Genomic DNA, 23008 nt, shown 5'->3' with positions numbered 1-23008 from the left:
ATGATTCCATCAGTCCTGCCTACACAGTGAAGCCTCAACACAATCTCTGGCACTGAAGCTTGGGTGAGCTTCCCTGACAGGCAATACTCCATGTACATTGTAACGCATTAATGCTGGCAAGGTAGCACATCCCTGAGAAAGGTAGAAAGTCCACTTTTGGAAATCCTTCATACTGCCCCCTTTTTAAAAAAAAGATTTATTTTTTTATTTTAGAGACAGTGCGGGGGGAGGGTAAAGGGAGTGGGAGAGAGAGTGAATCCTCAAGTAGACTTCCCACTAAGCGCAGAGTCAGACACAAGGCTCGATCCCACAACCCTGAGATCATGACCTGAGACAATATCAAGGATCAGACACTCAGCTGAGCCACCCAGGTGCCTCTTTCAGGCTGCTTCTTACATATCTTTTCCTTTGGCTGATTTTAATTTGTATCCTTTCATTATAATAAAACTATGATTGAAAGTCCAGTGCTTTCCTGAGTTCTGTGAGTGATTCTAGTGAATTATCAAACGTAAGGTTGGCGGTAAGAAACCCTATAATTTGTAGTCAACTGTCTGAAGTGAAGGTAGTTTTAGGGACCTCCAAATTCGTGTCTGGTGTGTGAAGTAAGAGCAGTAAGAGCAGTCTTAGGGGGACTTAGGTTCTCTAAATTTCTTTGCAAATTCACATAAGTTCAGTGGCATTTAGTAAATATACAAAATTGTGGACAAATCACTACTAATTCCAGAACATGTTAATCACCCCCAAAAGTTTTGTACTCTTTTTTTAAAGATTTTATTTATTTATTCATAAGAGACACACAGAGAGAGGCAAGGACATAGGCAGAGGGAGACGCAGGCTCCCTGGAGGGAGCCCGATGTGGGACTCAATCCCAGGACCCAGGGATCATGACCTGAGCCAAAGGCAGACACTCAACTGCTGAGCCACCCAGGTCCCCCAGCTTTGTACTCTTTAGCATCTACTCCTCATTCCCTCTTTTCCTCCCACTACCAGCCTCTGGTGACCATTAATACATTTTCTAACTGTACTTACTTGCTTATTGTTACATTTCATTTAAATGGAATAGTACAAGAGTGCCTGGATACCTCAATGGTTGAGCAACTGCCTTCAGTTCAGGTATCCTGGTATCCAGTCCCACATTGGGCTCCCCGCAGGGACCCTACTTCTCCCTCTGCCTATGTCTCTGCCTCTCTCTCTGTGTCTCTCATGAATAAATAAATAAAATCTTAAAAAAATAAATGGAGTAGTACAATATGTGGGGTTTTTTTTGTGTGTGTGTCACTGGCTTCATTCACTTAGTATAATGTTTCAAAGATTCATTGATGTTGTAGAATCAGGACTTCATTCCTAAATTATATTCCATTGTGTGGATATACAACATTTTGTTAATCCATTTATCAGCTGATGAACATTTAGGCTATTTCCACTTTGTGTCTATTATGAATAGTGCTTCTGTGAATATTAGTGTATGAAGTTTTGAGTAGACATAGATTTTCAATTCTCCTGGATATATACCTATAGTGGTTCATATAGTAATTTTATGTTTAACTTTTTGAGGAGTTGGCAAACTGTTTTTTTTATTTATTTATTCATGATAGAATGAGAGAGAGAGAGGCAGAGACACAGGAGGAGGGAGAAGCAGGCTCCATGCCGGGAGCCCGATGTGGGACTCGATCCCGGGACTCCAGGATAGCGCCCTTGGCCAAAGGCAGGGTATCACTTGCAGTTTTAAGTTGGAATGCCTGTTAAGGGAAATGCTTAGCTCAAAAAGTTCAAAGTGAAATTAGACCTCTAATACCTTCAACTGTAATCTTCCACGAATGTTAAAAGAATGGAATGTCAGGTATAATTGCACTTAGCCAAGGGAGTATTTGGTTTTTAGGAGGGAGGTTATCTATCATTTCTGGAACCATGCAGTGTAATTAACCATCTGTTCTACATATAAACATAAATTCTATTGACCCTACTTGTCCTTGGCATAACTGTTTTTCCAAATATACCCAGAACCAAGAGAAGATTATGCTGACTTACTCTTAGCATCATGTTGAAAGCTTCTTCCTAGTAACAGATTTTTCTCTATACATGTTTTAAATTTTTTTAATTTAATTTTTTTTCGTTTTTTCAAGTGTGGATTATGAATGACAGATATTTCAGATAAACATTTGATAAATTCATTCTATATTCCAGGAAAATGAATTAGCATTTGAATAAAACACCTGAAAGGCAAAGCCATCTTTATTTATTATTATTATTAAGTACAAGCTGATCATTGGCTTGATTAGATCTTTCATATAGCCTAAAATTATTGAGACTCATTTTCAATTTTCCTTTTCCAGTTTGAGTATCAAAACTTTATGCCCAACACAACATCATTTGCCATAGAAAATAAAGTTGCTACACTCATCCAAATCAGACAGTACTTTACTTCATGGAGACGAAGAGGTATTCTGGATGAATAACTGTGAGAATATGAGAGTTGTCTGAGAGTTATGCTCACAAAAATCTACCATCCTAAGTGGGGAGATGTGCAATACTATGAGTAAATAGGTGCTGAGAGGATGTGGAAACCTCGAAAGCTGTAATTAAGGCTTTCCGGAAGTCATCTCAGAGAGGTAGTTTGGAATGGATGCAAATGCAACTCAGGCATCTGAAATCTTATTATTTGTGCTTTCTCTGGACAAAGCTCATGGAAAATAGATGGTTCACAGTCAAAGAAGTATGAAATCAGAAGAGTACCATGTCATGGGCGGCATTGTATACTTGCACCAGCAGATAGCTGGTCTTGGCCAAGTAAACTGATGCATCTTACTTGTTTGGGCCACATTATTCCTTCAAAATGGAGCCCCCATACCTGAGAAGCAATTGTTGAGAGTAGCTCATATTCTTTACTTGAGTTTCCTACTTACCAAGTGACAATGATTTTCCATTTCATGCTTTCTCCTTGTAATAAGGGAATGAGTTTGTGAGTCTTATTCCAAGAATGGTAGTTTTCCATCTTACATTAATATGTTGGAATTCTGTTTATTTTACTTATTTATTTATAAATATATATTTTTAAAAATGTTATTTATTTATTTTAGAGCTAAAGAGAGAATGAGTGAGAGAGACAGCACAAGTAGAGGGGAGAGCAGAGGAGAGGGACAAGCAGACTCTGCGTTGAGCATCAGCCTGACATGGGGTTCGATCCCATGACCTCAAGATCATGACCTGAGCCAAAATCAAGACTCAGTGCTTAAATGACTGAGCCACCCAGGTGACCCTGAAATTCTGTTTAAATTTGACCTTGTTTCTGAGAGACAGAACTGCTTCTGCAGTTCCAACCAAGTCTCCTGGATCACTAGATTTTGGACCGCGGGGAGTTCACTTTGTCTGTCCTTTCTGAGCAGCTGTCTGGTCTTCATCAGGTGGCATTTGATCTCACTTTATTCACCTGAGATATGCGTCAAAGAACAGGACACTGTTAGAAGAAATTAGGCAGTGAGGCAGGTTTGTTTTCTGTTCTTTTAATCTATCAATTCTGTGCCTAGTTCCTCAGTGTCAAGTTTCTTTTTTTCACCTGGCAATACAGCTTACCTAGCAATGCAACAAACCAGTCTCATCAAGGTGTAAATGATGGATAATGTCATCCATCTTGCCATCTACATGTTGCTGTACTTTAGATTGGAGCAAAAAATGTTGGAATTATCTATCTATCTATCTATCTATCTATCATCTATCTATCATCTATCTATCATTTATTTAAAGGTTTTATTTATTTATTCATGAGAGACACACAGAGAGAGGCAGAGGCAGAGGCAGAGAAAGAAGCAGACTCACTGTGGGGAGCCCAGTGTGGGACTTGATCCCAGGATCCTGGGATCACAACCTGAGCCAAAGGCAGATGCTCAACCACTGAGCCACCCAGGTGCCGCAAGATGTTGGAAATTTAGACATCACTAAGCTATACATGCTGTGGGAGACAGTTTGGGTGTTCATTCCTATCCACTCTGACTCATCTTCTGGTGCCGAGGAGGGCGACATTCTCTGATTTCCTTTGCAGTTGGCATCTTGTGACAAGTTCTGATAGTGGACTGTGAGCGGAGTGATGTATGTCTCTTCTGATCTAAAACATTTTGTGCTGGTGCAAGATCCCCCAGAACTCTCTCTCTTCTGGGCAAAAGAGAAACTTTCATCTTTATGTCTATGATCAAAATGACAGTCCCTCCAACAGCCTGGGTTCCTGAGAGACTGTGTGGAGAAGTACAACCCTTTTCTCTTCACTGAGTTTGTATGTGTGTCATTTTGTGTCATTTATGGATATGGACCATGAATAAAAAAATTACTATTCTGTTTTTTTTAAGATTTTATTTATTTATTTGTCAGAGAGACAGAGAGTGTGTGCGAGCGTGTACACACAAACAAAGGGAGTGGCAGGCAGAGGAAGAGGGAGAAGCAAATTCTCCACTGTACAGAGAGTGAGTGCGGGGCTCAATATCAGGATCATGGGATCATGACCTGCGCTTAAGGCAGATGCTACCCTAAGCCACCCAGGTGCCCCCAAAAATGACTATTCTTATATTATTTACTACCAAAAATTGAAAGTTTTTCTGTTATCTCAGCATCATTTGGACCAGTATGGTATAATAGAAATAGAATGTGAGCCACATACATAATTATAAATCATAAATTGTTCAGTAACCCCATTAAAACATGAAAGTAAATAGTTGAAATTAATATAATAATATATTTTATTTACTCCAACATTTCCAAAATATTATACTTTTAACATGTAATTAAGGTAAAGAAATCACTAATGAGGTACTTTTTTTTAAAAAAAATAATCCTGAGTCTTTATTTATTTATTTTTGAGATTTTATTTATTCGTGAGAGAGACAGAGAGAGAGAGAGAGAGAGGCAGAGACATAGACAGAGGGAGAAGCAGGTTCCATGCAGGGAGCCCGTTGTGGGACTCCATCCCAGGACTTTAGGATCATGCCCTGGGCCGAAGGCAGTGTCAAACCGCTGAGCCACCCAGGCTGCCCATATACTGAGTCTTTAAAACTAGATGTGTATTTAGCTGTAGTTCATCTTATTTCAAACCAGTTATAGTACAAGTGCGCAATCTCCACAGGTGGTACTATATTGGACAATGCAGGTCTATACCATCTTGGCTAAACATATAAATTCTGTAAGCAGAGATTCTAAATCAGTTATGATTTATCATCCTGGGATTGTTATTGTGATAAAATTAAAGAATTCTTTCATTCATTATCTTTAACTTCTGGACATTTCTCTTTGCATGTTTTCCCAACTATTTGGGAACCCCAAGGGCTATCTTTGTTGTGTGAATCACAAACCATAGCTCTTCTTTTTTTATTTTTTATTTTTTATTTATTTATTTTTTTTACCATAGCTCTTCTGAGGGCTTCTTGAGTTGTGCAGCACACTGCGATGTGAATATATACAGAATACTTTGCTGGGTGCAGGAGACAGCCACAGGGTTATAAAGTTTTATGCACTGGCATGTCGAGCTGTTTACTCTTCAGGGAAGGCACACAAGTAATAACATCCGATTCAAGCAGACACCTGCCAGGGCATTGATACTTCATCCATCTATTCTCTGGATGTTAAAAGAAGAGAGAAAACATAAAGAGGCTCAAATACCAGAAGCAATACTTTCAATTCAGTTTAATACCCTATGTGTGTCTTAGTTCAGATTTCCTCTGAAGCCCTGAGAATGGATTTCAGTACAAGTAGTCCACCTGAGCTGTGCAGAATGGTATAGTGACCCAGGAAGGGGAGTGTGCTCTCGTAAACCAGCTGCCACTGTGGGCAATTAGTATTTGACTCTGAAAAGAAAGTCTGGAGAATAGTGTCAAATACAAGGTGTGAAATTAACCCAGTCTAAGCACAAGCAGGCTGAGGAATTTACACACCAGCTCTGAGTCATGGGTTGTGGGTGTTCCCAGGGGAGGTTGGTTCCCGACACTCCCGGGCAGGAGCACCTGCAGGCCCAGAGACTTCAAGACACATATTTAGAACCTACCCAGATAAGAGAAGTGATAGGTTGGACAGCTATGGGTGAGACATTGGCAGAGGCTGTTCTAATAGGACGTTCGTTTCAATATTGGAAGAAATCATAGAATTACGGAGCCAGATTTGACTAATCAAGCCAAGAAGGAGGATTTCTGAGGACAGATTTAATACAGTGTTACAAATTTAGGTTAAAAAGGGGAGAGTTTGAGTGCCAGTGCTAATCTTTAATGAGGAAATTGAGGTGTCAGAGATGAATGTGGCCTCAGATCTTACACTTGAGAAACCGAAAGCCATGAGGCTTTGCTAAAAGTTGACAACAGTTTTATCGGTACAAAGGTATGAGGAGGGGCTGACTACTGCTCTTGGACATCATGGTGGAGTGGCAACTTAATTGATGACCTATATACTCTGCAGAGGCTACTCAGAAGAATTGGACCCCAGACACTGACACACTATAGACAGAGCATCCATCCGGCAGATTATACACCCTGCTAATTTGCAAAAGACATTTCCTCCTTGATGATTTTTTTCCCCTTGATGAATTTTATAGCTTTATCATAATCAGTCATTTTTCCCTGAAAGCACCCATGATGTCACTTTGATATCACTTTGATACAGTAGATAAAGGGTAGAGCAACATCCTGGTCCTAGCTTAACAAACTCAGTAACTATCAATCTTTTTGGTTGGGGCAAAACTTATCTTATATTTCAGACTTAATATTAAATATTGAAGCTCTGGTAATTAATCTTCTTGTTCCCAAATTCTGAAAGTATCTTGTTGAGGAACTGTAGCTCTCTGGGTAAGGTGTACAAGTACCTTCATATTGTCAATCCAGTGGAAAAAGTTAAGCCATTTTTTCCCTTCCTAACTTGTGTCCTATTCAGAGAAATAAAACAAAATTCAATGATCAATTATTTATTTAACATCCACTTTTTCTAGGTTTCAGACAGAAGGAAGAGGGTAGAGATAAAACAAATATAAGTAATAGTCTTATAACTAGACCTCAGAAGATATTAAAGTCTTTCATTAAAAAATATTAGGATGCCTGGATGCCTCAGTGGTTGAGTGTCTGCCTTTGGCTCAGGTTGTGATTCTGGGGTTTTGGGGTTAAGTCTTGCATCAGGGCCCCCCAGGGAGCCTGCTTTTCCCTCTGCCTATGTCTCTGCCTCTCTCCGTGTGTCTCTCATGAATAAATAAATAAAAATCTAAAACAAAAGTCTTTCATTAAAAAATATTTACTGTGAATATCCTATGTGTCAGGCTTGGCTAGGTGCTGAGGATATAATGTGAACAAGATAGATGTAAGCCTCGAGCTGGTGGGGAACCAAGATAAGTCAAAAAGAAATTATAATACAGTGTGATGCATGTGGTGATAGGATGACAACAATATGTCTCGGGAACTGAGTTTTTTCTCTCCTTGCTGTTAGCCATTCCATGGCCAAATTGGTTGAGGATTTTAGTGTTATCACCCTGCTGGAAAAAAGAGAAATATCCTTCAGTTTCAATAGGATGATGATCTAACAACTGACTATGAGTTGAATTTTAAGAGCCCAAGATTGCTGAATAATTCTTGCTTTGGCACTCGATTCTATTTGCTCAGGTGTTCCAGAGACATTCTAAGAGGCTAGATCTCTAGAAGAAGAATGTCCCAGTGATTGCAACTCTGTGCCATTTTTCAATGGAACAGGATTAAGAGAGAATAATGTGAATGTATTTTTTAAAGGTAAACATGCCAAATGGATATGGGGAGGTTTTCATAGTATTTGTAGTAGGATCTCTGGTTGAGTTTGCATTGTCTCTACATCTGAGTCAGTCTGGGCTGGTCGGCTGGGCTTGTGAGGCAGGTCTATCAGGAATCTGTTTTCATGAGAGTCTCCCAGTTAAGAACTTATTTCAGGGAAGGAGGGAGTCAGGCATAACCATAGAGTTGGAGGGGAGGAACAGAGTGATATTAGTGCTGAGTGATGAATAGCACTTCAGTTAGAGTCCATCTCAGCCACAAGGAAGGACTTTTGTTTTCATCATAAGACGAAAAAAGTTCAAAGTAAAAACTGGCAAAGTTATTTCTCCAAAAATATGAGTCAGGGTAAGCCAATCCTGTCATATCAGAATATAAAGGGGGAAAGGTAAAGGTTTTGTCCTAGACCTTTACCCAGCATGGGCAGCGTAGGGGTCTGATGCACTAGAGTAGTATTAGGAGGGAGGTGACAGACATTGCTGCTACCTCCGATGGAATTCTGAAACACATGGGGGAAGATGGCAGAAATTTCTTAGTACCAGTAGGCAAAGCTCATAGCAGTGACAGCATTGTAAGGTGTAGCTAACTCAACCATTGCTAGTGTTCAATGGCTGGCAGTAGCAGTGGCACCCAGCAGAGATGTGAGCCTGTTAGGGATTTAGCAGTGATGTTCCATGGATGCTGATGCGCCTATACCTGAGCACATGGGAGACATTCCCTCAGAACTGCTAGGAACCCTTGTTGGTGGACGGGAGGCTTTACAGGGAATAGAGTTCCTTGCATGGTACCATCATCTTCTTGGAAAGACAGTCTCCTGACATTGCAGGTGAGATGCTATGGGGTCTTCACATAATTACAGCTTCATCCCAATGGCCCTTTGGGTCTTTAACATTCCATCTTCCTTTCTCCCTCTCCACCAGAGCTCATTATTAAACTTGCTATTTTCTGCCGATCTCTTTCAACAATAAAGCTGGCTTTTTTGTTTAGTTCCCTGCCCCTACCATTGAGGGTCCATCGAGATAGATATTGCCCTTTCACCTTTGAATTGGGAGGTTTCTCTTTCCATCCCTTAATTAGGGTATAGCTCCTTTGATTACCTTTACCTAAAAAAGTCAGTACAAGAGTGACATAAATGGCTGTGTACTTCGGTTATCTCCACTAGAAAGGCAAAGTAACCACATCTTGGTGATTGATTTCAAGAGGTCCAGAAGATTGTGGGCCCCACTAGGACAGGGTGCAGGGAAACACTAATATGGAAGCACATCTGAGTGCCCTCCACCCCCCAGGCTGCCAACTGCTCTGCATCCTTGTCTTTGAAAGAGATAGACTATGACTTCTTGTGGCAGCTTGGGAAGTTTAGAAATTTTCTAGAGAAAAAAAAAACTGAGTTCGTTTAGGTTAACAATTATTAGCAGTTTATTTCAGTAGGTCTGATTATAATACGTGAGTGAAAATTTACGAAATAAACAGCCCTTTTAAAAAGCCTTGGGAATGAGCATGTGAATTTGTCTCTTTCTGCTGAGTGACTGACATTAAACATTCAAATCACTCTTCACATTCATTATGTGGAGTTTGAATAGATTCGTATAATCCTAACCTGCTGTGTTCTTCACTTGCTAATCTCGTCCAACACCAGTGGAATATTAATGATTACGGAGCCATAACACTTTCCATAACCTCTGCTATTTATTCTGTGACAAAATTAAGTACAGTCTGTATTTAATTACTCAGCATTGGACTTCAGCAGGAAAGAATTCAATTTTGTAAAATAATAAACTTTTGGGTAATGGTATGCATAATCAATGCATATTTTGTTCATTCAGTGGCTATCTTGAGGGCAGTCATTATTTCTTTCCCTGTTTAAAGGAATGTTACACTTTTAAGGTCACTGTCCTCATAGCCTTCCTTAATTAGCAGCAAAAAAAGAAATGAATTGAGCTTTGGACATTTCTTTTCTGGTTTTAAAATCACCTTTTTGCATTTAGCATTAAGGTCACAAATTTTTGAGGCCAAAGCAGGGTTTTCCCTGGATATTTTTCTTGGACCACTTCTCCATCAGAAGTAGTAAGAGGTGGCATATTTTCTTTTTGTCAGAAAAACATGTATATAACTGTGTTATTATCCAGGGCTGAGAAAAAATAAAAGCCCTGATGACAAAGGACAATTCCTCCTTGACACGAGAGTACATTTCTACGCTAATAAGGTGACCACCAGCTATTGGAGTGCCAGCTGGTTCCTTACAAGCATTTGTTTGGTTAGGAAAAGATAGGTACTGGAACTTTGCTTCAGGCTCTCAGATGTTGGTGTAGCTCTACGTGTCTGGTTTTGCTTCCAAATTAAGACCTGAGTTTTAGCTGTAGTCTTCTAGGTCCAACATGATAGCATTATCCAAGAATCTTTTCTTCTCTTCATTATTTTTTTTTGCCATTTCTCATTCCTTCCTTCCCTAACTGTTCTCAAAAATAGTGTGGACACACAGGATTTCTCTGAAGTCAGAAGGTGGCCCCTGAAAATAGAGCCCTTTCAGTGTGGTTCACTCCAAGTCTCCTTTGAAGACAATCACACTCTCAGGTTTTCAGCTGAGAAATTGTATTAAGACCTTAGGTTGGTAAACCGCGGGAGGAAGGACGAGGGGCTGTGAGATGGATTGCTGACTATGGGGGGATCGGAGAAAGAGTGAGTTCTGACTTTCTCTGGACTTTTCATCCTTGATATTTGTGGAAATGGGATGAGGTGACATACCTAGACCAATCCTAACAAGTTGAGAAAGTGGAAAGTTCAGCATCTTGTTCTTGGTACAACACTCCCCACCAATCCAATGTGTTATCTATATTTCTTCAGGACTTGAAGGGAAGGCTTTGTTGGGAGAGAGTACCCTGCTTCTCCCCAAGCTTAAGAAGACCAAAGCGCTTCCTTTCATAGAAGTAGAACCTGCAGCTCTGAAATGCTAGGTGACATACTCAGAGCTGCAGACCTAAGATGAAGAGAAGCTCTTTTGAGTTTTATGTCCATATGCTGGTTGCACACTTACCCATCTACAGCAGCCAGTCCACTGTAAAGTCTTTATAAGAGGCAGCCCAAAATAACCATATGCAATGAGAAGATAGGCAGTTTTGGTTTTGTGGCTTTTTTCGCCTTTGCTTGAAGAGCACACAGCTTGTCAAAAATGAACCATAGGTAACATAAGACTTAGATCTCCTCAGCTGTTGGCCAGTTGTTTAGTTTCAAGGTTTATTGGTTCAAATTCCTGTAAAATTAGATCCAGGCTCCACCCTTGTCCACCCCCAGCCTTCTCCAACTGCTAACCTTATTCAAGAAGGAATCGATGTTTGCAGCTGGCTGCATTCTCCTCCTGCCCCCACCTTCCACAGTGTTAAGCGAGAAACACAAAACACATGGATGCTCATGAATAATTCAAGCCCCCAAGAGAAGGCTCTTCCATACTGACCCAACACAAACCTTTCCCATCAATCTGCATTTTTTTAAGCTAACCCTGGGAAAGCCAACCTCCTTCAGACGTGCGAATACAAGGCAATTCTGATTTGCAAGCCTAGAAATGTCCTCCAGTAAGAAAATCAATTCAAACCCAAAGTGACATTTCACTTCTATTAAGTCAGTGTTGTCTGGCCTGCATTATTTAATAGGGTGTATCTCTTATAACCTCTGAAGAGTTAAATCTCATGAACAGTGGAGCAGAATGCTATCTGTTATAATTTCAACGTTAATGATTGGAAACACAGAATTCATTATTCTGCTGCAAGTAGATTCTGAAATGGTTTTCATTTCAGTCCATCCATCAAAAAAGAACATGCCTCAGAAGATTTTATTGACCTTATTTTATTTGGGTGACCCATTTGTTTAAACATTTAGAATTATTACCCCAAAGGAACAGTACTCAGGGGCATCCTGCCCAGCCCTGGTTTCCAGGTAGAGGGTGGCATCCCTTATTTGCAAGGTGAAGCACTACTCAAAGAGAATAGCCAAAAGCCTCAGAGAAAACATGAACTGTCTCAGAGATTTCCTTTCAAGAGGGATACAAGAAGAGTCTAGCAGGAAATATAGGTATGAGGAGTTACTTGCTTGAAAGCTGTAACTGAACATTCATAACTCTTTGGGATTAAATTTAAGGCTACTGTAGTCACTGGAAAAAGTCAAGATTAAAAAGTAGTTCTGGGGTCCAACTTACAACTGCCAGTTCGATGGATTATTTTTTCCCCAAAACTATATTAGCTGATTGGTTGGATTATCTAATACGTAGTTTATTTGGAGGTAAGACATTTCCCTCACTTGTAAAACGGATAATAGTAAGTGAAAATAAATAGATATTTATAAAACTTGGATTAGAACATAGAAGGACGAATTAGGTCAGGGTTTGACAAATTACGGCCCACAGGCTAAATCCAGCTCATATCCCATTGCTGCAGATAAAGTATTATTGAAACATACTTGTTCCATTCATTTTCAAAGTTTCCACATCTACTTCCACATTACAGTGACAAAATTCAGTGGTTTGGGAAGAATTGAGTGGTTTCAAAAGATATCATCAGGCTGGAAAAGCCAAAAAATATTTACTCTTTAGTTCTTTTTTTTTATTTTTTTATTTATTTTTTACTCTTTAGTTCTTTATCCAAATTGTTCATCAATTCTTAAGTTAGACTACTGTACTCATGACCCATGAGAGATAGTATCTACAGATCCTTTGAAAGAACAGGTATTTATTAATTCAAAAAATCAGAGAGAGTTGGCTTGGAAATATAATAAAGGCTAAGTTGCCAAAGAAAAATGACATTTAATGACATTATTTTTTTTAAGATTTTATTTATTTATTCATGAGAGACACAGAAAGAGGCAGAGATATAGGCAGAGGGAGAAGTAGGCTCCTCGCAGGGAGCCTGATGTGGGACTCAATCTCTAGACCAAGATCATACTCTGAGCCAAAGGCAGACACTCAACCCCTGAGCCACCCAGGCGTTCCAAGTTAATGACTTTTTTATAGTTGAAGTGTTAACTAGGTAACACATAGGAGCAAAAATTTGTTTCTGGTGCCATAGTGAAGGAAATCACCAAATTCAGAATTTGTCAACACCATTTATACCAAGTTTAGGAAACTGAAGTTTAGTCTAGTCCAAGTTCAGGACACTGAAACCAAGAGATATGGAACATGTATATTTCATCAGATTTTGCTATAGTCTAGATCAGGGGTGGGTAAAATCATTCTATAAAATCCAGATAGTAACCTTTTTAGGATTCTCAGGCCAATAGACAAAAGCAAGCAACTGTTCTTGGAAGGCTAATCCATTTATTTTACTGCTGTTCATACAAGGAGATGTGGGGCATAGCTTGTTGACATCTGGGTTAGAGGGAAGACTCCTTACTACTTCCACTTCTTTTGGTTCAGCTTCTGTGCTCATTAACCTTTCTTGTAATTACTAAATGCTAATTTTGTCCTACTGAGAAACCAAAAAAAAAAAAAAAAAAAAAAAGGACTGGAAATATTGACTTCCAGCAAAGCGAAAAGCTACCCCCAACCCCACTAGTGTGTCAACACACTTGGATCCTCAAAGCCTAGCCTAGTGCCAGGCATGTGATGGGTATTTAATAAATATTGCTGAAAGAAGGGTGATGTTGCCAAGGCAGTTCTGCCCTGTGATGGCCCATCTGGGCACACAGCTTGTTTCCATAGATAAAACTTCCACTTATAGATCTCTGTCTCTAACAGACATTTGAAAATCTAATTTAGCAAATATACCAGGTGACATCAAATTTGTTCTCTTGTATTATTGCTGACCTAAGAGGTAACCTGGTGCAATGACCTGATTGCTCTTGCTATTCAGGCAGCTTTCTAGCTTTCTTTAAAGTCTGTAGGTGATTTAAATAAGGATCTTTTCTACCATCTTATTGTTGAAGAAACTGTTTTTGAGCAGATAACACTTCCTCAAGTAGTACTTACTTTGGGATATCGTGTCTAAATTATTAGATACTTATTTTATTTTATTGGGAAAATATCTTTCCATCGTAGACTATCACTCATTACCTTTATGGAAAAATATGAATGAAACCATAATTCCCTCTTTTTTGAGGCTTAGGCTACATCCTCTTTCTAGCTTTACTGTTTTTGTTTGTTTTCTGGCTCTGTTGTTTTCGACACTTGTTTATCAAAAGTTTTGGCATCTGACCCAAAATATTTCTCTCTCCCCACATCCTTGCTATGATCATGGGTGATTTCAGTTTCCAAGTGGTAATTTATACCATGATCTCTCAATTTTTTGACCCTCAGTGCCAGGGTTTTGTCCTCCACTCGTCCTCCACCTCCCATTATATCTCTGCTCAGGTCATCATCCACAACTGCCTATCCCCTGAGAGCTCTGATTTGGTGATCCCATTATTTGCTTCAAATGTCCCCTGGTCTGGTGTCTTGTTCAACCTCCCCAATTATAGCCAATCTTCAGACACATCAGGGTTCTTGGTCCTTGTATACCTCTACCTTCTCCCAATTATTGATCCTGCTCACATCTTTCTTTATTCCTAATGCAATTTATATTGCTCCTTTCCCATAAAGCCATTTATTAACATTTCTTTGGCTTTAAGGGAAAGGTCTTTTAAGATTCCTATTTGTCAATAATGTTTATATTATGACTCTTTTGAAAATTAATTTCAGGGCTTTGGCACATTCTAGAATAGTAGGGCAGGACAAAAATATGATTTTTGAAAATCCCTTATTTTCTTTATAAGGAAATGTTCCTTAAAAACATCTATTTACTCTCCTTGCTTTATCTAAAGAGTTCAGCTGTGTTTTGAGCATTTCAAGATGTATCTAGATAAAGCTAGTAATATTGAATTTTCTACAAATTTTCTCCAGTAAAACCTGGCTATGTAATTACTATCTTTCTCAGAAATATTCACATAAATTGAATTGACCTTGTGGTATTGAAAATCTGAATTAAATGACCCAAGCCATAAAGGGAAATAAATGTAGTAGAATTCTTCTTAATCTCTTGAGTGTGTTTATGCATATCGTTGGACTATTCTGCTGGTAATATAAGAGCAATGTGTCATTTGATATAGCTACAAGCCATAAAAATGAATATTTTTAAGAAATAAAAATCAGACTGAATTCCATGCCTAAGCTGATAAATAGACAAACAAACCAAAGTCAAAACCAAAACCAAAAACATAGCTATTAAATCACTGGCACCTACACCCAAACATATGAATAGCAGCTTTAATTCAGAACAAATAGTCATGCATTAATTGACTTTTACTGTTTTCATGAACACAGTAGTTTTGTTTTTATTAATTAAAATAGTGCTTATGTCACAAAATGGGAAAAATAATTTTCTTATTATGTATAAAGGGATTTTTCCTTTTAATCAATTGTGAATGTTATAGAAATTACCTTTAAAGGGATTTTGAACAATATTCTTCATTCTCTCCCGCCCCATCTCCTAATTTAATAAACTTTGCAGACCTAAGGGAGAGTTTAAGAGTAGTTTATTAGGAAGAATCTTTCTGCATTTATATTTGAATTATATTTTGTCAAATAAAGAAACATGGAGGTTAATTTTAGTAATGGAGGATTAGGTAATTCAAATCAACCATTTTACTGAAGGCAAGAAAAAAAAGCTACGTAATACCTAAAAAAAGTGTTTGCTTGTAGGAGTTGGCAGGATAGTGAAGGCGAGAACCTCAGAGGCCAGAGCCCAGAGAGCTGAGTCCGTCATCTGGGACCCCACTTATAGTGGCAGCTAGGAGGTTCCTTAGTGCTTTGACAACCTTGCTGGGATAAGTGATAGGACTTAATAAGATTAATAATGAGTTTAGTGCATTTGCTACATGGACGGTCAATACAGAAATTATATTTCTATATTAGAGCAACAAACAGAAAATGAAAAATAATTATTACAAAATATAATCTATACATATTATTATCGTTTTTTAATCTATACATGTTAGAAGATTAAATACTTTGGAATAAACCCAACACATGATGTTCAGGATTTCTTCACAACTATGAGACACTTTTAAGAGAATTTAAAGAGTGATGAAGTGGAATTTGCCAGGTCTTCACAATAGCTCAGCTTCTAATGGTTCCTAAACTGCTTCGATCATTGATCCTAGATCAGTTCAATCCCACTCAAAATCTTACCAAGTTTTATTTTGTTTTTCTTTTTTTTTTAAACATCTTTTTTTAAAAATTTTTATTTACTTATGATAGTCACAGAGAGAGAGAGAGGCAGAGACATAGGCAGAGGGAGAAGCAGGCTCCATGCACCGGGAGCCCGATGTGGGATTCGATCCCGGGTCTCCAGGATCGCGCCCTGGGCCAAAGGCAGGCGCCAAACCACTGCACCACCCAGGGATCCCTTGTTTTGTTTTTCAGTGGAACTTGACAAGCCGATTCTTCCAAAGGACCAGAACACACTTAAAGAAGAAAACCAAATGGGAGGATTATTGCAATATATGTAGTTAAGAGATTAACATATAGGTACAAAGATCAATGGTTAGCACCACCAATAGTATAAAAAGAAGACCCATATGTATATAGCAAATGATTCATGATAAAAATAACACTTCGGAACAGTAGAGAAATGTTGGTCTTTTCAATAAATGCTGTCAAAGTAATTGGATGTCCACACCAAAGGAAATGAAATGTGATCCCTATTTTAGGGCATATACAAAAATTAATTCCAGGTTGTACTGTAGACTTCCAAATGGCTAGTGAATGTGTGAAAATCTTCCCAATCTCATTAGTTATCAGGAAAACACTCATTAGAAGCATAGGATCACATTACTCAGCCACTAGAATGGTGAACATGTAAAAGACAGGTAACACCAAGAAAGGATATGAGACAAGTAGAACGCTTATGTATCATTGGTAGGAGTAGGATTGGTATAACCATTTTGGAAAACATTGTACTTCTATTTATTAAAGTTAGGATAGGCAAATCCTATGATTTGGCAATTCTACTCCAAGATATATTCTAGAATATAAAAGCATGCCTAGGGACCCACAAGAGACACATAAAAAATGTTTATTGCAATATTATTGTAAAAGTCCAAGTGTACAAATGACTCTAATCAATGTTCATCAACATTAGAGTGTTAAATCATGATATAATTCTACCATTTTATATGCCTGTAATGTAATATTACAGAGTAATGAAAATAAAATACAGATTCATACAGTATGAGTACATAGCATAAATATAATTTTTATTAAATAAACTAGGTACAAAAGAGTATATACTATATAAGCCCATTAAAATGAAGTGCATAAAATAGGCAACAGTATGCTCTGGGTGGTAAACTATAAAGAAACACAAGTGTTACTTAAAAAAATAAAGATATTAGTTACCATTGGGAACCGTACATTGGGCATTTATTGGGATTTGATATATTGGGGTTTCTGTACTGTTGGTAACATTCTATTTCTTGATCTGGGTGGTGGTTTTATAAATCATTGATCTGAATTTTTTTTTGGTGCATATTTCTCTCTTTTTTTTTCACCATAGTAAAGAAATAAATTTTGATGTTTTTCTTTTTATTTACTTGTTTTTTTTATGTGAGAAGACAAATGCCCTACCAAGAATAGTTTTCTTTTTTTCCTCCAAGTAATGATAACTTAATATTTGAATTAGATTCTTGAACAAATAATTACTGAAGTATTCATCTTTTATCTCTCTGAAAATGGAAGAATTGGTCTCTACATTAACAAAGACTTTCAAAATTTTATTAGATATTGAATTGAATTTTAATTTGATATTGGGAATCCACGAGGAAAATGTACTTTTCATAAAGGATACAGGCTAAGTTCACCATGTGTAACTCTTTCTTTCTTTCTTTCTTTCTTTCTTTCTTTCTTTCTTTCTTTCTTTCTTCTTTCTTTCTCTTTCTTTCTTTTTCTTTCTTTCTTTCTTTCTTTCTTTTTCTTTTTATTTCCTTCTATCCTTTCCTTTTTCTTTCCCTCTCTTCCTTCCTTATAAGCACATTTGAATTATTGTAAGAAAATCTAAGGAATGAAAATTCATGCCTAAAATAAAAATATCAATGATAAGTGTTAACTTGTTAATGAACGTATTAAGAAATATATTATTCACCATCAGAAAGTGTATTTACCTTGGTGGAAAAATTCAACAGAAATAGTCTGAAACAGCACAGTCTAATAATTTCAATTAGTAATTTTGAAATTAATTTCAATTAATTTTTCATTGTCAAATTAGTTTTGCAAAATATAATCTACCTGTTATCATTCCACATCACTGTTTTGGATGACCTGTAAGGTTCTCTATGTAAATTTCTCTATGTAAATAATCAGAATTATAGGATATTTAAAAGAAATACAGTTCCAAGTCTTTACAAAAATACAGTAGTAATAATCCTAAATTCTAGCAATGCACCCTTGATTTAATGAATAAAGAAGATTCTTTCTTAATCAGAATTTAATTATTTTTATGTAAATGAAAGCTATTCTAATACTCTAAAATAGTTCTCTTTAGTTGGTTAAACATTTCCCTCTGAAATTTTGTTTATGTTACCCCTTTGCTTAGCAAACTATAAAACAAACTAAATGTCTTTTCAGCCCTATTTAATTTGCACAGAGACCAAAGTAGCATATCCTAATTTAGCGAGGTTTTATTATGTACATTTCTAAACTTTGTTGACATTTTATTGGTATTTCAGTTTATTAATTCAGATACGCAGACTTTATACAAGGTATTGATTGTCTAAAGTCCCACAGGAAGATTATCTTTATCAGGTTTATTCATCCACATTTTACAAAAGAAAGTGATTATAGTTCATAGTTTTTGAGAGGAAATAAATCTGTGGCACTGTTTGTAAAGTACAGAATTTATATTTTATATATTAGGAAAGAATAATTTCCCATGTAACTGCAAATATGTAAAAAATCATGGCTGTCTTCTGCTCAGAGTATATACCTTCTTGATTCTTTTTTTTTTTTTTTACCTTCTTGATTCAATTAATCAATGATTGGGTTTTTTTTCTAGTTTTATTGAGAGATAATTGACACACATCACTGAAGAGGTTTAAGATATACAGCATGGTGGTTTGATTTACATATATATTGTGAAATGATTACCACAACAGGTTCAGCCAACATCCATCTTTTCTTTTTTTTTTTTTTAACATCCATATTTTCATGTTGATACAATAAAAAGGAAAGAAGGAAGAATAAAGGAAAGAAAATTCCTGTGATGAGAACTCTAAGATTTGCTCTCTCAGCAACTTCCCTATATATCCTATAGCAATGTTTGCTATAGCTGTCATGTTGTATGTTACAGCTCCAGTACTGATTTATCTTATAGTGGAAATTATCTTTTGACCCCTTTTTCCAATTCCCTGTCTCCCCACCCTCTTCATTCGGTAACCACAAGTCTGATCTCCTTTTCTAGGAATTTGTTTCAGATTTCACAAATAGGTAGAATTATGCATTATTTGTCCTTTCCTGTCTGCTTATTTCATTTAGCATAATGCCTTCAAGGTTCAGGGCCTCTGAGTTAGTAACTGAGCTACTGATAGAAGTCAATCTTGTGACGTGGTATGAACTCAGCACCTTCTAGATATTCCCCCCTAATATTCAGTCTAGAAAGAGTATGGGTTATTGATTTGGGAAGTATATGGTGGGGGTTTGGAGCCATATCCCCATCTTCACTGTCTGGCCTTGGGTGAATCACTGGTCTAGTAATTGTATTTGCACAATTGCATCCACCCTGCAGAGTTTTTACATCAATGTCTGGAAAGCAATGAAGAAATTCCATAAATGAAAATGTATTATCTGAATGAAAGGGTCCAAACTGTTAATTTTATTGTCAAGGGACAAACACCCACAAGGAGAAGGAAGTTGCTCAAGATCACATAGCGGAAACTGGGATAAAATTTAGGTCTTCTGACATCTAACTAGTTGTTCTTTCCACCATCTTCTTTGCTTCCCAAATCATAATGAGTCTTGGCCCAACAACTTACAATAGAAAAAAAAAAGAAGAAAGAGAAAGAAAGAAATAAAAGGAAAGAAAAGAAAAACAGCTACATTGCAGCCCCTTCTCTAAAATTTCCAGGCTAATTTTATAGATTTAATTGGATTGGCATGGACAAGATTTGTCTTAATAAGAGAACGCATTCATTAGGTTGTAAAGTACAACCCCAAACAGGAGACAGCATGTGACAAATTACAGAAATAACAAGGCTCCGAATGGTCGAGCAAGTGCACCTGCAGCCGTCCCACCTGGGGCTGTGATTTCATTACCCTCATAAACCAAAGCAAGGTCAGGCTTAGTCAGACTTCGATTAAGAGGCCCCCAAGGAGATCCCAGGTGCAAAAGGAACTAGTGTAGATGCAAAAAGAGATATTTGAGACCTCCTCTTTCCTGTCCTGAAGCAGGCCTTGTTGGGACAGCTAACGGATGAGGTTTAGTAAACTAGGTGCAAAGAGTTGTCACATGGGGCGGTGGGCCAGAGGCCAGAAAACTTGGGTTAGATTCTTCTTTGGCCTTTGTTAGGTGTGGGGGCCAGGGAAGGTTTTCATAAACTGCATGAGAACCTAACCTTGCAAGTTTGTTCAGGTGCAGCTGTTCATCTTAGGGGGCAGGAAGAATAAATCTGTTCCTTGATTTGCTGGTAAGTGGCCTATGTTCCATGAGCCAGGTTGGATGAGAGTGAAGCCAAAATCCTTGAACTTGAGGAATGGCATATGAAGCCAGTTGACCTGGCCACATTTCAGGTCTCCCAATTAGATCTGCTTTTCTAAGTGGCTCCTACAGTTTCTAATTTTCCTTCTCAGAGTTGACCATGCAAAACGATCCTGCTTATGGAATGCCTCTTCCAACACCACTTGGCAAAATGCCTTGGGTCAGACTTCAGGCAGAGGTGACACGGAATAGTTGGTGCCAGGCTTTCAAATGTGTTCTGTGTGAGGTTTTCTTAGGGCTTTCTTGAGAGACAATGTGGTTAATTCAGCCATGGTTGGCTTGGGGCAAAATGTTCTGTGGCCTTTAGTTATGCATACATCCTAGCAAGGTCTGAGTTTTCCATTCCATGATGTCCAGAAATTACAATGGGCATTGAATAAATAGAAGTACCTCTTGACTGAGAATCAGGACCCAAATACTAGGTTTGAATATGTTATGATCTTACCAGGCCCCCTAGATCATTCACTTAATTTTTGGCATCTAAGGTCTACACTATTTTTAAGCAGTTTTATTTATTCCATATCAGGTAAGTGGAAAACCTAAAGGCTGGAATGTGGCTTCACAGTGATTTGATCAGGGCACACTGATGGAGGAGGTGATCCCCAGAGATTCTTGGTTTGAAGGGAACTAGTTCAGATGGGATAGTTACTGGAAATAACCAAAGACTGGAAAATCAGAGGATGTGTAAAAGCTACATAGAAGGACCACCAAGGGCGAATGGGGGAAACGGTAAATTTTGTCTTCCAGCAGAAAGACCAAGCTTATGGCAGGGAACGGGAGGCAAAATCCTACAGGGCCTGAAACAATGTATATATTATGATGATGTGGGAAAGATAGGGGAGTGACCCACCAGAAGCCTGAGAAGTTGTGTTTTGCAGGAGCCGGGTTCTGGTGCCTTTATTTCATTTCATCTTTTGTTTTGGTTGGCTCTGAAGTTCATGAATATACGCATTTCAAGTTCTTTATTAACTTTCTTGAAATCTGTTTGGATTTTGTTGTTTTTGCTAGAATGACCCAGACAAATGATTCCAAAGTACACCTTGAGGCTCAGTTATTGATTGATTTGGCGAGGTCCAAAGCCTGTTTTGTTAAACCTTAATTATCTAGCTGGTTTATGTCCACATGTGCATTACAGATTTTCATTGAGGGAGAATATTGTGAAAGCAAAATAAAACGTGATTTTTAAAAAAAGGAAAAAAGACAGGTGACTGCCAGAAACCCTTTGTGACCATATCTTGATAACACTGAACTCTCATGAACCTTAATAATGATGATTGTTTCTGTGCTGGTGTTGACCTAAAGAGGAAAGCCATTGGCATAGCTTACTGCAGGTGAGTGAATGTCCTCCAAATATTCAGGATTTGGATGTTAGCTTTGCTTGTTGAACACTTGCCCTGATTCAATCTAGTGAAGAAATTTTGTGAACCATGGTCTCTTTCTCTCCTTCCTTCCTTTCTCTCTCTCTCTCTCTCTCTCTCTCTCTCTCAATCTCTTTCTCTCTGAGTAACAGACTGATTCTAACTTGGCCATGAGTTTGAGATGAAGAAAACTTAGCAATTGCAAGAAGAACCTGAAGCACCTATTTCTCTAAAAGCCTGTGGCACCTGGCTGATGGTCAGTGTGGCACCTGTGGGGCAGTCTAAGAGTAGTTGGGAATCTGCCACAGAGAAACTCCCTTCCATGTTATGCTACTGAGCCCATATTTAAACATTCTCCCATAAGAAACATCTAGGAAGGCTCCTGGGGAAAGATCTGAGGCTTCTGAGCAGTCATTTGAGAAAGCCCTCAGTGGGTGGAGGCAGAAGTAGACAACAATTGTAGGTGATGTGATGTAGGAAAATGGGGCCCCCACTACTTGGATCCAGGCCATCTGAGATGCTGCAAGCTGGAGGGGGATCATGACCCTCTGAGCACTCAGATGGTGGGAATGAGGGTAGAGCTTATTGTGACCATGAGGTTGATGGTATAAAATTGCAGGCAGAGTATGAGATGGCTAGTGGCTTAGTGAGAGAAACATAGGTGTGTCTTTGATGTAAGAGCAGTCCCTATTGCCAGCTAAGTGATGTTGAGTCAGGCTTTTACTATCTGTGCCTGCTTTCTTATTTATGAAGAAATGTGTGGGAAATATCAGAAAGGGAGACAGAACGTAAAGACTGCTAACTCTGGGAAACGAACTAGGGGTGGTAGAAGGGGAGGAGGGCGGGGGTGGGAGTGAATGGGTGACGGGCACTGGGGGTTATTCTGTATGTTGGGAAATTGAACACCAATAAAAAATAAATTAAAAAATAAAAAATAAAAAAAAGAAAAAAAAAGAAAAAAAGGAAACTAATACCTAGCACATAGGATTATATAAGAAAGATTGGATAAGTTAACAAATGTAAAATTGTTGAGCTCAGCATCTGGTACTCACTGATAATCAAAATAAGCAGTTATAAGATATTTCCCATTCTTTCAATTACATGTTTACTGAAATATGTAAATAGAATATGTATTCTGAAATATGCTATGTATTATAGTCTTGCAGGTAGATCCAGAAATAGTTTGCATTTCTTC

The sequence above is a fragment of the Canis lupus genome, chromosome 3, assembly GCF_011100685.1.
Source record: "Canis lupus familiaris isolate Mischka breed German Shepherd chromosome 3, alternate assembly UU_Cfam_GSD_1.0, whole genome shotgun sequence".
NCBI lineage: Eukaryota > Metazoa > Chordata > Mammalia > Carnivora > Canidae > Canis > Canis lupus.
Note: the sequence above shows the minus strand (reverse complement) of the source record.